This window comes from Cryptomeria japonica, chromosome 6 (genome assembly GCF_030272615.1).
Source record: "Cryptomeria japonica chromosome 6, Sugi_1.0, whole genome shotgun sequence".
Classification (NCBI taxonomy): domain Eukaryota; kingdom Viridiplantae; phylum Streptophyta; class Pinopsida; order Cupressales; family Cupressaceae; genus Cryptomeria; species Cryptomeria japonica.
In genome coordinates, this window is record NC_081410.1 from 340,825,754 (window position 1) to 340,844,082 (window position 18,329).

Sequence of the window (18,329 nt, forward strand, 5' to 3'; positions counted from 1 at the left end):
TCCATGCTAATTTCATGATTTCTTCAATTTCCCTATAAATTAGTCTCTCTCATCATTGATTTTCAAACCACATTTCGAGTAACCTTATGCTACGATCTTCATCTCTCATTTCACTTGCACTTCCCTAGAATTTGCATTTTGTAGGTGAGATCCACATCAAATTTGAAGGTGAAAGAAGGACAATGGAATCACATGGAGGAGATTCTACATTTTGGTTTGCATTTTGTTTTTAGAATCTTGTCTTCATGCTTTCATTGATTGAATTAGGAGTTTTTATCATAGCTAATTAGGTTTGTTGTTGCCTAATTATGTTCTTTTAATGCTCATTTCTAAATTCCTAGTTACATTGACCCAAGTGGTAACAAGTTAGGGCCAAGCCCTTCTGAACCACTATAAATAAATGTGTTTGTGACGGAAGTTGCAAGCGACGGGTGCCGATGTGTCATACCGAGGTAAGTCTCCCTCAGTACCCATGTGGCACGTGAAACGCTGGAGAACGAAACCTCTATAGGTTGGGAGGCCTCCTTAACGGAGCAAAACACCGCATGTATGGCCACCCGAACAGATGCCTTGACTAAAAGCCTTGGTGCTTAGAGACCAAAAACCTTCTAGTTGTCGGTACAAGAGGTCGAACCTCTAATGACGTCTCACGTTCATATGGCTCTTAGTAGAGATACAAAGTTCGCCATGGGGAGTTTTCATGGGAACTGATGCTTGGCTACCCCGGAGAAGTGAGTGTCGTGGAGTGGAGCCAGTGGGGTCAAGCATCTAAGTATCCGCTTTGAGTAAGCGTAGTTGGGAAACCAAGTGAGATCCAACAACTATTGTCCTTGCTAGCCTTAAGATTTGTTGTCAAAGGTGTATGATTGTCTTGTGTCAAAGTCAAACAAACATTTTATCTTTTGTGCTTGTTAAAAGTTGAATAAAAAACAATTCTCACAAGTGGTCATAAACAACCTTGGTTATCAAAGTTCAAACAAATTCCAACAAGTCAAACACAAGTTTCAAATCAAAACAAAGTCCAAACAAAGGTCCAAATTTTGTCCAAGTATTCATCCAACATTTCAACATGGCTTGTCAAAACATTGGAAATCCTTGTTTCAAAATTCATGTCACTTACGTTAGGTTTTGCATAGTTCAAACCCTAGGTTTTAGATCACATAGACATTACCTTTCATTTTAGCGTCCTCATTTTGCACTTAGATTTAAAATCTTTTCCCTAAGTCTTCATTTCATTGTCATACCCAAGCTAGGTTTTCACTTAGGTGACATTTTTGCATTATCTTTGTCATACTAAAATTAGGTCCTTGCCTAGGTTGCATTTTGCATTTCCAAAGTCATTGGTCCTCACATATCCATATCACATTGGCTTTATCATTGCATAGTCTGAACCCTAGTCTTGTCTTAGCTTGATCTTGCCATATCATTTCATATCTCTAGTCATTAAACATCTTGGCATCATTTTCATATCATATTTTGGGTTCATATCCCTAGGTCATTGTCATTATCATTATCCTTTTGCATAATAGTCTCAAATTTTGGTTTTGCCAAACTTGAAAATTCAAAACTTTAGATTAAACCCTAAGTCATTGTTAGGGAGTCTTGACCTTGTCCAACATTTGTCCTTATGCATCAACATCATTTTGTCAAACCTAGCTTAGTATCCAAGCGTATAGGTGAGACATTGTCAATTTGTCCTATTGTCATTTTGTCCTTTGTCCTTTTAAGGTCTTGACTTCATTTCAATTTCCTAAGGGCCACATCTTTAGGGTTGCATTTCAAAGTTTGTCCAAATCTTCAAAAACAACAAAAAAACATAAGTTGCATTGTTATCCTTTTAAGTTGCATTTATTAATTCCATTAGTTGCATTGCATAGTGACATGTTTGTTGAAATGAGGTCCCAACCTTCTTATGAAGCTATGTTGTCACAATTGAACACTCAATCATGTCAATCCACTTTCTACATGTCTCAAAACTTGGATAAAACTTATCATGATAATTTAAGCGTCCAAATACAAAAATTGGAGGAAAAACTAGCTCGAGAAAGAGAGATTGTAGAACAAAAAGTGAAAAACAGTTACAAGATTAGATCCCAAATGATGAAAACACTTTGAAAATTTCAAAGTTCAAAAACAAACCTTGAGCCAGTTGATGTGAAGGATCTCACTGAAAAATCAAACATACCTGCTCTCCTCTCACAAATAGAGATGATGAAACAATTTCAAGCAAAGAGCACAAACTTTAACCATGTTCCAAATCAAGTCTTGTTTGACCAAGTTCCAAATAAAACCTCATTCAACCAAATCTGTCAAACCTCATTTGATCAAACTCCATTCAATCAAGTTTTGAATCAACAACCAATGATCCAACAACATCCAATTATCCAACAACAACCCATGGTCCAACATTTCCAACCAATGCAACCAATTGTCCAACAAAGCCAACCAATGGTGCAATTTCAACAACATGTTCAACCAAACACACAATGTCAACAATTGGTACAACCAAATGTGGATTACCAACAACAAAGTCAACCAACAAATCACTGTCAAAAAATACAACTAGAAATTCAAAAACCAAACTTGCAACTCACGTAAGGCCAAGTTCCAAACATGTCAAACCAACTCAACCAAGTCCAAAATCAAAACATCGCACCAAATCAAAGCCAAATCATCTTCAAACAAGTCCAAAATCAAAAGACAACTATGTGAAAACCTTGCAAGGATTCAAATGCGTCTCCAAAGAAAGGTAGCTCTTTTATACAACTCTTAAAGAAAATCTTAAGCGATCCTTCTGAGAAAGATAAAAATCACACACCTATGTCTAGCAATGGTTCATCCCCCCATAAACAAATTGACTCCCCCGTGACATCTATTCCTACACCTTTTGAAGCTTCGCAAGAACCTTCTATATCATCCCCATCCAATGATATACCTAAAGATGAAATTTCCCAAGGGATGTCCACATTTGATTGCCAAGCTAATCCAATTCATGATGTAGGTCCATGCCATACTTCAAAAAAGTTAGACCCAATGCCACCATGTGCTTCATTTCTCATCATGCCTATTGCAAAGGATCCTATTTAAAGTCCATCTCCCTCATGTCAAAACATTGATTCCTTGCTAGAATCCCCCAAGTGTATTCAAAGTCCAACCCCAAGTCAAGGGGATAATTAGAGCACGAACAAATGAGTCCTAAAACAAGTCAAGATCAAGATCCTGAAACCTTATTATCCAATCCAATTGTTGACCGGGATCCCATCTCTCCAAACACTCATGATGATTCCCTTATTCCTATCCAAGAACACAACACCTTTTCAAATCTCGTTGACATTCCACTCCTTAAGCAAGATCAAGATATCCCTTCCATTCTTCCTAATGATCCCATTGAAAGTCAAGAGCAGAGCACCTTTAAAGAGGAATCCAATGATCTTCCTCCTTGTCAAGATCAAAATATCTTTTCAGATTCATGTCCCACAAGACCCTATCATTCCTTTAGATCCTCCATAAGATCCCCTTGTTCCTCCATCTTCATCTCCTGATCCTCCATATACCCCCCAAGATCTTGTTTCTTTTGATTATCCCATTATTCCTCCTATTCCATCCCATGAAGAGCATGTCATTGATCCATGTCCACCACACGATCCTAGTCCCCCTCATGATCCTAGTCCTCCTCATGATCTTGATCCCCCTAGCAATCCTGATCCCCCTCATGATCCTAACATGTTGGTGCAAGATGTTCAAGGACCCCCTACATGCACAATGGGTTCCTCAAGTTTAGTCAAGTCTAATCCACTTCATGATCCCATCATTCCCATTGTATCACATCCACCTCATAATGGACTCGCGTCTTCTTTCCAAAGTAAAGAGTATCCTATGGGTCAAAATATTCATAAAGGAAAAGGAGTAGACCTTCACAAGCAAGAACCCCTCCATATTAAAGAAAATGTTGATGGTCAAGCCCTCGGTAACATTCCTCAAGACGTTGGTATCCTTGCAAAGTCAAAATCCAAACATATGCCTTCTCCTTCATCACTTCCATCCATTTTAGGTCCCTATACCCCTTTGTCCTCTATGCAGGATCAACAAAGGCGCACATCCTTGAGCACCTTCCATCCATCCAAAAGACCTTCATATCGTCCATATCCATCCATTCATTCTTTTCCTTCTACAAGCAATTTAAATGCCAAGAATAAAATTCACAAGTCCAACAATCCACATGTATTTAAGGATCAACATGTCCAATCTAATCAACATGTCAAAACAAAGCAAAATATGATCCAAAAAGAAAAGGAAATGTCAAAAAGGCCACAAAGGCCCATTGCTCCAAAAGAAAAGTCAAAATCTATATGGGTTCCTAAATCTCTTGTAGAAGCAATGCATTCCACGGAACCACAAAAGCATGAAAAATCAAAGACAATGTGGATTCCTAAGTGGCTCCTTGAAGCACAACAATCTAAAGAAAAATCCAAATTGGCATCCAAAATTGCTATTCCTCCATCCAAACCTTTCAAATTTATTCCTCCATCATCTCCTTTGTCCATTTTAGGTCCTTATGTCCCAAAATTCATAGCCATTCCTCCATCAAAATCTCAAAATTCGAGATACACTTTCCCTCCATCAGTTCATCACCCCTCAAGGTGTGTGCCAATGTTGATCTTGCGAACATTTCCATCAACTCAAGCTCAATTTTTCCAATACCCTATTTATTATCCATCACCTTTTTTTCCATCATTTCATTCATCCTATCCAATCCTTTACATAAATCCTAGCCTTAGTCCCATTTCATTATCCTGCCAATGTCTTTAAGCATAATTTTAATAGTCATGGTCTATTTTCAAGGCTACTCTCTAAACAACAAGATGATTGAGTCTTTAGTTCATATCCTCTCATGTGTCCATTTTCTTCCAAAAAGAAAAAGAAAAAAAATACAAGAAAAAAAGAAAAATAAAAAAGTAAAAGTGAAAAAAAAGAAAAAAAAAAAAAACAGTAAAGAAAAATAATTCGTCCTCTAGTGAAAATATGGCTAACTAGCGCCTTGGGCAAGTACCATGATGAAAACCTAGCAAACAGACATCATGCACAATCCATGAACTTCTTGCATACCATACTTGGGGGTAGGTTCCATTTATTTTATCCCATCATACCTTATTGCCCTATCATATCCTATCGCCCTTTATTATCCTATCATCTGTCATATCCTATAGCCCTCCATTATCCTATCATCCCTCATGTCCATATCCCCTTTTTCACCTTTGATCTTGACAAGGCTGAGGATCTTTAAGAATGTCATGCATCCTATTCACAACTTTCAATCTATCATAGCTTTTGGTCTTTATCCATTGGCTTATTATAACCTTTCGTCCATATTCCTTGGCTTATTGCAAACTTTAATCACTATCCTCTAGCCTATCACAATCTTCAGTCCATATCCCTTATCCATTTTTGATCTTGCTTATCCTGTCCATATCCTATCACCGTCCATACACTCTTCTTTGTCCCTTGATCTTGATTCGACATAAAGATGTAAAATGCAAAACATGGTTTCAAAACCCTCTTGACATGTCCCTCGTGCCATGTCATTGCTTTACATTGTCATATCCAGTCCCTTATCCCATTGCGTCGTAGCCCTTGGAAGTTGAATCTGCTTTGTCTCCATAATAAATGGCCTCTATCTTCCCTGCATCCACCAACATTTTAGCAAGCTTATTTATTCATTCGTCATATTCCTTTCCTTGCTAGACACTAGGAGCAAAATAAATAAAAAATCAAATAATGTCCAGAAAAAGATCCCTAAAAAGAAAATAAAGTCCTGAAAAAATCCCTAAAAATCATAAAATGTCTGGAAATATCACAAAAGCATCGTAAAATGTCCTAAAAAAAGCACAAAAATATCAAAACGTTCAAAAATATAAAAATGGAGAACATTAAAAATCCAAAATTAATCGCTTTTGCTTCATTCCATCAATAAACTATCCCTTTTGTACATAGACAAACATTTGAGCAGATGTCAGACAGAAAACACATTGAACATTGCTCTTAACAAGTCACGCACCAATAGATGAACCGATCAATCAACCAAGCATTCAAATTGATCAAACTTGTCACATCAGACAATCAAGAACATCAACATTATCAATCCTTTGTCAACATTATCATGAGTCTTATATAGGGTGTGGTAAATCATACTGTGTCCTATCTTAGACAGGGTATTGCATTCCCTGAAACCAGCCTGCATGATCGTCCATTTGTCACAATGTTATCACTTTGACAATGAAGATTAGAATGTTTGTTTGACTTGTTTGAATTTGCGAGTCTTATCTTTTTATTGATCTATCTTTGGCTTTGACCATGTTCCTATGTTGCTCGATGATGTCACCAAGTGATTTAGAGTGACCGGGATGGCTCATGGTCCTTTTTTGTTTTTGTTTCCTATTTGTGGAATGTTTCATAAAATTCTAGGGCATGTCTTGGGTTTCTGTGATAAGTACGTTAACTTTGTGAACGTCGCACATACCTCGACCCTTGATACACATATTGTCTTAGGTTGTTTTTGACTCGTTCCTCATGTGCAATGTGTTTGTTTTACGCAAAGGGATTGTCATGGTGCGCCGCAACCATTTTGCAATATCAAAATAAAGGTTCTCACCTACGCGTGTGCATTTGTGAAAGCAAGTTTTTCTTCATCACTAGCTCTTCTTTGTCTAATTTCTTCTTACTAACATTTCTTCCGTCAGTCCTTTCAGTCGATTTGATCCCGCACTCTAATGCGCCCAAAAACATTGGCATCATGCATTCATTGGTTAGTACATTTGCATATCATCATTATCCATTTTATTGCATTACAAAATAAATAAAAATTATAACGCATTTTGCATAACATCATTCTTCCTTGCATGCCATATAACAACGAAATACAAAAAAATGAGTGCATTTTTCATTCATTGTATTTCATGAAATGTACATAAAGCATCCATACATAGCATAGATCTATATCAAGTCATAACATAGCTGCATGTCATATCATATATATCAATTGTCGAAGTACAAAATCAAACTGTCTCTCTCAAGTATGGCCCACAGGATCAGTACATAATAGCAAAATATGTCTCAATCATGATGAGTGTGTGTGTCCCTGTCATAGTGAGCTCCCTCTGTCCTCCTGATCTCTATCATGTCTTGAGGGTGCGACCCTTCCTGTCCTTTGTCCTATCATGCTCGTATCTTTATGAATTCTCCTTAGTCCAAAGCTCAAATTTGCCTCGTTAAAGAGTGACAATGATCCATTTCCACCCCTCCCCTCTCCTTTTATAGCCTTTTTGCCTATTTAGATGGATGTGCACCTCTCCCGAGTTGTATTGGTCATGGTCTTTGGCGCCTTGTAACGCTTGTATCTTGTGCATTCGGTCTCTGATCTTTAGTCTGTTTGAACCGATGGTTTTCTGTTGTCGTTGTCGATCAATTGGCCTCTTTTCTCAATTTTTTCGGCCAATTCCTCGAGGGGGCATACATATATCCTAATTGTCAGCATATTTCTTAATTGTTCTTTGAAACAATGCTCATAATCGCATTGTCTCAAAGAGGGGCAAAATGTAGGCATCTTAAAATGGTCAACACTTGCGGCACCATACTTTAACATGTCTGCATGACCTTATTTTAGGGTTTTTGCATCTTATTAATATTTCTTCTATGTCGTGCACTTGATCTTTATCATTTGCCAACATCTTGTCATTCTTCTGCATTTCTTCCCTCTTCGATTGTGTTTCCTGCAATTTTCAATTAGGTCTTGTCGACATCATCTGTGACTTGCAATTTTTGGTCGTGGTCAATCTTACCATGTCAATTGGACATCGTCAATCCTAATTGATGTCGGATTAGGGTTTTTGTCGTCAATCTTTATCCTTCTCAATCATTTTTTATCAACTATCAATCATTTTGGATCCCTTGTCAATCATCATTTTGTCAATCACTTAGCAATTTGTGACCAATTCGTCATAGGTATTTTGTCATTCAACCTTCATCAAGTCAACCTCTTATCAATCTTTGATTGATTTGTCATTGATCTCAATCAATCATCATTTATCGTCAATTTTGGATCAATTAGTCATTGATCCTTATCAATTGTCATCTATCAATTTGATTCCCCTTGTCAAATATTGATCAATTTTTCATTGATCTTCGTCAATCAACATCGGCAATTTATCAATCAACAAGTCTCTATCATTTAATCAAGATCGACCTTAAGTCATTTTCTTCAATTCGGTCATGACCTAATTGACATTCTTGCATTTCTAATTTTTCTCCTCCTAGGGTTTTATGATTTATTCATTTAATCTTATTTAACATTTCCCTTCTAGGTTAAATAAATTCATTTATCCTAGGTCTCTTTTGTCACAATTAAATGTTTCATTTAATTGGCTAATTATGTCCTCTTTGTGAATTAATTAATGAATGAATATTTATTAATTAATCTCACCTAATTTCTATTTCCTCATTTTTAATTTTTCTAATTTCCTAATTCCCTAATTTCTCTTTTCCACCTTTTTCCTAATTTTCAAATTTAATTTTCCACCTAATCATCTCTCTCTAGTTTCCCCAATTTTTGTGCTTCCTTTGTCATTAGATGGAAGCATGTTTCTCTTATTCATCATAATCCTTGACATAGCACCATGTCATAATACTTGACTTGGTAACTTGTCCTCACACCTTGCATGGGAAATGCATCATGAAATGTGACATAGAAGGTGTCATAATCCTTCCTTCTCCAATTCAATTTGCCATTTTTGAATAAAATTACCTCTTTCGAGTCTTCCATGCTAATTCCATGATTTCTTCAATTTGCCTATAAATTGGTCTCTCATCATTGATTTTCAAACCACATTTCGAGTACCTTATGCTACGATTTTCATCTCTTATTTCACTTGCTCTTCACTTGCATTTGCATTTTGTAGGTGAGATCCACATCAATTTGAAGGTGAAAGGACAATGGAATCACATGGAGGAGATTCTACGTTTTGGTTTACATTTTTTTTTTAGAATCTTGTCTTGATGGTTTCATTGATTGAATTGGGAGTTTTTATCATAGCTAATTAGGTTTGTGGTTGCCTAATTATGTGCTTTTGATGCTCATTTCTAAATTCCTAGTTACAATTATATTAATATTTTTATTTTTATTTATGATAATAAAAACCAATTCTAAAAATATATTAAAAGGAAACTTAAGAAAAAAGATGCTTGAGAACTTTAAAAACAAAATTTTAAAGAGGTATAAAGCAGTTAAAGGTTTGAAATACGAGAAAAAAGCTACTTGAATACTCAAAAAAGAAAAATTTTAAAGAGAAAAAACTTTACAGCATGCATATTTCATGACATATCCAAATTTTAATCAAAACTAAATTAAACATCCTCGGCAACAAAATATCTACATGTTATTCAGCTCGATGTGAGACCTCCATAAATAATGCATAAAAGTGTTGCTCATCGACCAATTTTTTTTGCAGATAATGACGAATTTGTCACAGTGGACCGAAAAACTCCGTTGTTGTGTCTACAGATTAGTAAGAGAGCGACTCTTATTACTCAAAAGTTAGATTAAAAATATCAAAATTTAGCTAAGTGGAAGATTCATAAACCTCGGTAAAAGTTGATAGATAGCAATAAAAATTCTTCACTTCACATTGTGAAAGGATTATTGAAGCTCAGAAATCAGTCTTGTATAGCTTTTCATATCTATCCATCCGCAAATCATTGTCAATTGTAAGCTTCTTTGGCCGGATTAGCTTTATTTTGCCAAAAAAAAATGACAACTCAAGAGCTTTCTCTTTATTTCTAGATGTGTCGCCTGTTTTTAAGGTTCCCATTATTTTTTTATTATTAATTTAAACATTCTTCCCCACTAGTATAATACTAATGAGGGAGAGCATAACTTGGAACTTTTTACTTCTCATCGAAGGATGTACATTTCAATTTTTTGCATTAATATTTTCTTAATGTCGGCCTAATTAAAGCAATAGTATGATCGCACAGTAAAGCCAACTCCAATGGTATTTATTAAAAGTTTTTTTTCACATGGTTAATCGCATCCATTAATTGTTGTTGTGTAGCTAGGTCAGATCCCTTCTAGGGCCGACCTAGTGCACAAAATGCCAAGTGGCCTGTCGGCCTTGGCATTTGGATATCTCAGTTGTATGAGTCTAATTTAGGGCAGGCCCTATTTGGGTGAACCACTTGTGTGTAACTTGTGATTAAGTTAAATGCAACTTGCAACTAAGGGAGACTCATATGTAACTTGTAATATATAGCCCTGACCCTATCCTTGGCGCCAAAAGTATATGACCGACTTGAGGTCTATTAGGAGGTATTGATTCATATATATGCAGGGTCATGATTGCATCAATAGACATGAATTCAATAACATGAAGGACATGTACTGTGCTCGGGGGTGACAATAAGAGCTTATCATCTATGGTTGGGAAGGCAACAGATTTGATGTTTGCCTATGGTTAACGAGATTCATATATATGCAAGGTCATTATTGCATCAATAGACATGAATTCAATAACATGAAGGACATGTACTGTGCTTGGGGGTGACGATAAGAGCTTATCGTCTATGGTTGGGAAAGCAATAGATTTGATGTTTGCCTATGGTTAACAAGCACTACCATACAATCAACATGGTATCAGGGCAGGTTCCTTCTATAGAGCCTAACCGCTTGAAGGTAGATCATGTGCTTTCAAGGGAAATTCAATCAGAAAAAAAATTGCAAAATTAAGATCTCTTCTAGATCGAAAGGCAACTATAGAGGATAATGTTGTGATTACACTCGCTGACCTCTGCCCTTCACAGTGGTGTCGGTCAAGCGTCTAAACGAATCGGGTGACAATGAAGTGCGATTAGAATTAAGGAGAAGAATTTAATAGTCACCAGCCAGATAAGAAGGGGCGCAGGAGATTAAGTCTCATTCTGTCTTGACTATGTTTGTTACTATGGCATCGGTTCGAGTTCTTATGCAAGGTTTGAAAAGCCTTACTCCTTCCTTACAATTTTTAAAGGAATTTCCAACATTATTTGAGAAGAACTGAAGAGTCATCGATTGCACAAAGGAGATTGGCTTAAAAGGCAGAAATGAAGTTTTGAGTCTTAGTCGTTATTCACTGAATTGACATTTCTTAGCATATATATAAAATCGTGGGAGTTTTGTCCAGTGTTGTCATTAAGTCAGATTGGTATTGTGATTTAAGAAGGAGTCATTCATGGTTTTGAAGTATATTCGTATTGCTTTGGGAACTCGACCACTTCTTCATAAAGATGGGAGTTCGGGAAAGTGTGTCGATTCAAGTCTGGGCGTACTCATGTTCCTGAATTATTCTTGTGAACGTTATACAGCTGTGTATATTCTTGACATCACCATTATTGCGAGAGTCGCTTAGTCTTTTGTGGTGATATCATCTGCATCATACCTATCTTGTGGTTCGAATATTTTCTATTGCCATCCCTTAACTTATAGCCAAGTCGTGGACGTTGGAGGCAGTTGTGGGACCTTGTATGTGGCCAGCCTTGCATAGTTGATATAGTCGCTGCCCTTGTCTAATGTTACAGGTCTGCAAGTGTGTGGCATGAGGATCTTTGGGGCAAGTCACCCAGTTGTTGGCGCTAGGACTTGTTTAGGGAAGCCATGTAGTTTATGCTAGGCATATAAACACTTGTGTGTGATTTTCAGTGAAGAACTTGCTGCTACAACTACTGCTATCATGGCTTCCATTGCCAGCCGTGAGACTTCATCAGTTGTTGCCATTGATTGGGAGCTGCAATTGCATTCATGGACCTGTTGATTCTTCACTTGGAGTTTGAGCATTGTTATCCTGTGTATGGGGATGAGATATATGTGGACTTCCTTTAGAGTTTCTACCACTTCTAAAGACATTCACAATCAGGAGGCCTGAGATTATCATCGGCACCTTGTTACTATTTCAACTCCAGTCAGGTGTCATTACCAGGGGATGGATCGTGGATGCCCAAGATGATGGAGATGATTTTGTTATTGATAGTAATGCGATTGTCGCCCTGATCGCTCCAATTGTGTCCCTACTATAGTGAAAATAGACTAAGGATTTGAGATCCATTAAGTAAGAGATAAGTATTCCATGCTTGATTAATGCACATGAATTTTTTCTAGTTATTAATTCATGCTATAACTTTGATAATGAATCATGTATGCTTCATTTGCATTAGATAATCTCTTTGAAATGCTTCCAGGACAGACCAAGAAGCATAAGAGATTGCATTCAATGAAGGAGGAACTTGATAATTGTTGCTATGAGACTAAGATGATGGTCGGAAGCGTTTCTTCAAGGAAGGAAGATTTTGAGGCATCCTGTGAGGAAGCACAACTTGTTGCCATAAAGCTGAGTTGGTGATACATAACTAGAGGTAACCTTGGACAAGGAGGTCAGAACATTGATTTCAGCTTCAGAGGGAGCTTGACGCTTCAACTTCAGAGGAAGCATGACATTTCAGTTTCAGAGGGAGCCTGTCATTTTTCAGCTTCAAAGGGAGCCTAACATTTCAGCTTCAGAGGGAGCTACATCGTCATGAAGATTTGGTTAATACATTTTTCTCTATGATGGAAAAATTTGAGGTTAGTGCCCTTGTTAATGAGTTCTTCTCTGTGAGGGAGAAGTTCGAGGTGCAATCCCTTGTTAATGCATTCTTCTCTAGGAGAAGTTTGAGGTGAAAGCTCTCGTTCTACCCTCTGCGAGTAGGTATGGTGGATCCACCCTCTACAAGTAGGCATGGTGGAGATGCATTCTTCTTTGGGAGAAGTCTGAAGTTAGAGCTCTTGTTCCACCCTTTGCGAGTAGGCATGGTGGTATTGCACCCTTCTCTGGGAGAAGGTTGAGGTGAAAGCCCTCTTGCACCCTCTGCAAGTAGGCATGGTGAGCCCACCCTCTACGAGTAGGTATGGTGATTATCATGGAAGAAATTCCATGATGTGCTTGTTCACCCTCTGGGAGTAGCTATGGTGAACGTATTATTCATGGGAGTACCCATGGTGCTAGTCACTATGTGACTTGGTTATTTTGAAGGAATCCTCCCTAGCTAAGAAGGAGTGTTATTGTGTAGCTAGGTCGGATCCCTTCTAGGGCCGACCTAGCGCACAAAATGCCAAGTGGCCTGTCGACCTTGGCATTTGGATATCTCAGTTGTATGAGTCTAATTTGGGGCAGGCCCTATTTGAGCAAACCACTTGTGTGTAACTTGCGATTAAGTTAAATGCAACTTGCAACTAAGGGAGACTCATATGTAACTTGTAATATATAGGTCTGACCCTATCCTTGGCACCAAAAGTATATGGCCGACTTGAGGTCTATTAGAAAACATTCATTCATATATATGCAAGGTCATGATTGCATCAATAGACATGAAGGACATGTACTGTGCTTGAGGGTGACAATAAGAGCTTATCGTCTATGGTTGGGAAGGCAACAGATCTGATGTTTGCCTATGGTTAACAAACACTACCATAAAATCAACATTAATTTATTTGCATTAGTTTCTATCAGTTTTTCTCGGTGCCAAGTGGGTTCATGCATAGTGTGTTGATGTTTTATAGCTTCGATCGGAGAAGTCTCATATGTATAAGTAATGCATATTATCGTTGACATGTATATATATATATATATATATATACACATAACGAATATTTATTTTTGTTTATACAAATCAGAATATGACAATCGTATCCATAAGTGTCGATTATATTGATCTTTTCATTTGATCAATATGAATCGACTTTTCTTATAAAGAAATCCGATATATATTTAACATCGCGCAAATCGACTTAAGTCGATCTCCTTCAAAACGATTATGGAAATCGTTGTTGCACATAACAATAATGATTAACGATTTGAAGAATTGTTAAATACTAAACGATAAGAGAAATTGTGGTTGTATGTTAAACAGAATAAATAACAATTAAGATATCGTTGCTTTGCACAAACCTTAGGTATAGAGACATCGCAATGAAGAGGAATGTCTCCGTGTGGAGACATGTCTCCACATACGTAGAGGCATGTCTGTCCATTGACATGCCTATACTGTAAGGTATATAATTTGGTGCAGTTCGAGTTTAATAAGGTAAGTACAGTAATCATAAGTGCAAGCCTTTTAGATATCAATCTGCCTCATATAGCAAACTCTCATACAAATTATGCATTAAGTTGTATTCCCTTCATATGTGCAGCAACCAGCATTCAAGAGTTCATTGACATATTAGTAAAAAAAAAAAAACGGTTTACATATCAAATCTGATCCAAACTTTAACATGGTATCAGAGCTAGTTTGAAGAAAAGATCTGATCGGATTTATAGGAGGGAAACAACCAAACTTCATTAAATTCTCTAGATTTCTATATTCATCAAAATGGTGAGTGGAGTTAGGCTAGAGGACCGACTTGAAGGAGCTGCAAATTTTGTATCTTGGAAGTTTAGAATGATGCTCACATTAAACGAACATGAATTAAACACTCTTGTGGAAAAGGCCTTACCCATGCCCGATGAAGAAGACGAGAAACTCCTATAAACAAGAAATAATAATAAAGCTATGAAACTATTGGTGGATGGAGTAAAAGATCACATTGTTCCAATTATCACAAAATTCAATACTGCTTATCTAATGTTTTCAACACTAGAGAACATGTTTGAGATAAATAATACTAGCAGGGTTCTTGCTCTAAAACAGCAATTACACCACATCAAAATGAACCAAAGTGAAACTATCACTTCATATTTCATGATTATAATGGAACTAAGAAACCAATTATCTACTATTGGTCACACATTCGATAGCAAGGAATTGACTACGCTGGCACTCAACGAACTTCCCACTTCTTGGGAATCTTTTATTCAAGGAATTAGTGCTCGATCCAAACTCCCCAAATTTGATCGATTAAAGACTGATTGTATACAAGAAAAGTCCAAATTGATTACAAGAATGACTGGAATTAACTCCCAAAATGAAGAAATGCAAGTCCTAAACACTCAGTCTCACAAAAGAGCAAAGAGGAATACCTTCAAGAAGAGGAGAGGCAAAGACTCAACCAGGAAGCAATCATTCAAAAGGAAGAAGGACCTATCTAAAGTACAATGCTTTAGATGTGATAAACATCGTCACATTGTTGTAAAGTGTCCTGACATACCTAAGCCTCAAGCCTCAATTGCTGAAGTTGTTGAGCCAAACACGGACTCTGAAAAACTTGTATTCTACTCTGATCTATCCAGTCAAGTATCAACCAACCTCAACACCTGGGTAATAGACAGTGGGGCATCTCGGCATATAACAGGGTTCAGAGAGCACTTAGACACTATGATAGAGAAATTTGATGAGGAAGTCACAATTGGGGATGATTCAAACTACCGAGTGAATGGGATTGGAACTTGTACGATTCAACTAAAATCAGGCACTGCCCTTCAATTCACAGGTGTTCTATTTGTACCAGGCATCAAACGCAACCTAATCTCAATATCAGCTCTTGAAGATAAAGGATATAGAATCACCTTCATGGATGGAAAAGTCTTAGCCTGGCCTAAGAACTCAACCATCAAGAAGGCTCACACCATTGGAGTTCGACATGGTTGCCTATACAAACTTTGCATCTCTCCTTCACAAGCACTTATTCATGAATCTTCTAACACTTGTGAGCTGTGGCATAGAAGATTAGTGCGTCTTCATTTTCGTGCTTTACCTTCTATAGAGAAAATGGTGACAGGGATACCTAAGCTGACTCAAGAACATGAAGGAATTTGCGAAGGGTGTGCCTTAAGAAAAAATACCAAGGGCACATTTCATAATAGTGAAAGTAAATCCAAAAATGTATTAGAAATTGTTCGTTCTGATTTATGTGGACCCATGTCAGTACCTTCCTTAGGAGGTTTTTTTGTATTATGTCATTTTTGTAGATGATTACTCTAGGAAGACATGGATATATTTTCTGAAGTGTAAAGAGTTTGATTAAGTCCTTAAAAGGTTTAAGGAATTCAAAGCTTTAGTAGAGAACACCTCAAGTAGAAGTATAAAAACTCTTAGATCAGATAATGGGGGGGAATACATCTCTAAAAACTTTTTAAAAAATGGTAATAATGTTGGGATTAAGAGGGAGTTCACTGTTCCTTACAACCCTCAACAAAATGGGGTTGCAGAAAGGAAAAACAGAACTATAATAGAAGCAGCCAAAGCCATGATGCATGACCAAAACCTTCACACCTCTTTCTGGGCTGAAGCCTCTGGTGTTGTTGTATATCCAAAATAGATGTTCACATTCCTTTCTTGACAACAAAACTCCAGAAGAAGCATTCACAGGAATAAAACCTGACATAAGTCACTTAAGAATTTTTGGCTGTCTTGTTTACATTCACATCCCTAAAGAGAAAAGATCTAAATTAGAACCCTCTGGGAGAAAGGGAATCTTTGTTGGGTATAGTGAAACTTCTAAAGCTTATAGGATCTATATTCCAGGTCAAAAACAAATTGAACTAAGCAGGGATGTAATAATTGAAGAAGATGTTGCATTCAAAAGATCTAAGGATGTTAATGAAACAGAAGATGAATCCCCTCAATACAATGAAAAGAATCACTCCTCTAAGATTCAGAATGAGACTCACGAACAAATTCAAGGCAACACTCACATTGAACCTATGGACTATATGGTTGAACCTAGAGACACTAATCTGAAAAAGAAAAGACCACTATGGGCCAAGAAGATGATTGAGGAGGCTGAAAATTATGCACCTTCAAAAGGAACCTTCAAGGAAAGTAAAAGACCTAATAGATTATCTAGCTACATTGCTCTAATGAGTGAAATCAATAGTTCAAAACCTTCTACTGTGGAGGAAGCCTTCCAACATCAAGCCTGGAAAGAAGCCATGACAGAAGAGTATAAATAATGATGTCTGGGACATTGTGCCTAGGCCTAAGAAGAAATCAGTAGTGTCTTCTAAATGGCTTTACAAAATCAAACATGTTGTAGATGGAAGTATTGAAAAATACAAAGCAAGGTTTGTCACCATAGATTTCGCTCAGAAAGAAGGAATTGATTATGAAGAAACTTTTGCTCATGTTGCCCGATACACTTATGTCAGAGCAGTGATTGCTATTGCTGCATCTAAAAGATGGAAAATCCATCAAATGGATGTAAAGACCGCATTTCTTAATGGTGTGATAGAAGAAGAAGTCTATTTGGAACAACCTGAAGGATTTGTAGTACATGAACAACCTTCTCATGTTTGCAAATTGAAGAAAGCCTTATACGGGCTCAAACAGGCTTGTCGAGCGTGGTATGAAAGGATAGATCACTATCTATCAACACTTGGCTTCTCAAAGAATGATGCAGATCCGAATCTTTATTTTAAGGTAATCAATGGAGATATGTTAATTCTTATCCTTTATGTTGATGACTTGTTAATAACAAGCGAAGAGCATCTCATCATCAAATGTAAACAAGAACTTGCAGCTGAATATGATATGAAGGACTTAGGGCCTCTACAATATTTCCTCAGATTAGAAGTATGGTAGCAAATTGATGAGATCATTCTAAATCAAGGGAAATACACTATTGACATTCTAAAAAGGTTTGGAATGATGGATTGTAAGTCTATGTCCACTCCCATGGAAACAAACTTACACAAATTAAGAGAAGCAGCTACAAATTTTGAACCAGCAGATTCCACTCTCTATCAGCAGATGATTGGATCATTGATGTACTTGGTCAATACTAGACCAGATATTTGTAATGTTGTGAATGCACTCAGTTAGTTCATGTGTGAGCCAAAGCAGATACATATAGTCGTAGCAAAACACATCTTGAGATATCTTCGTGGAACAATTGGATATGGCTTAAAACATAGAAAATGTAGATCTAAACTTATATGGATATACAAACTCAGATTGGGCTGGGAGTATGATAGATCGAAAAAGCACATCAAGGTGTTGCTTCAATTTAGGATCAGCCATGATATCCTGGTTTAGCAGAAAGCAATCCTTAGTTGCTCAGAGCTCCATAGAAGCATAATACATTGCAACATCTATGGGAGCACGAGAAGCAGTATGGTTGAGAAAACTCCTTGTAGGATTGTTTGGAAAATCCTTAAACCCTACCATTATCTACTATGACAACTAGAGTTGTATAAAGCTTTCAGTAAACCCAGTATTTCATGACAGGTCCAAACATATTGAAATACCTTATCACTATATTAGAGACATGGTGGAAAGAAAGGTAATTCAGCTGAGATATATTAGTATTGAAGATCAAACAGCAGACATTCTCACCAAGC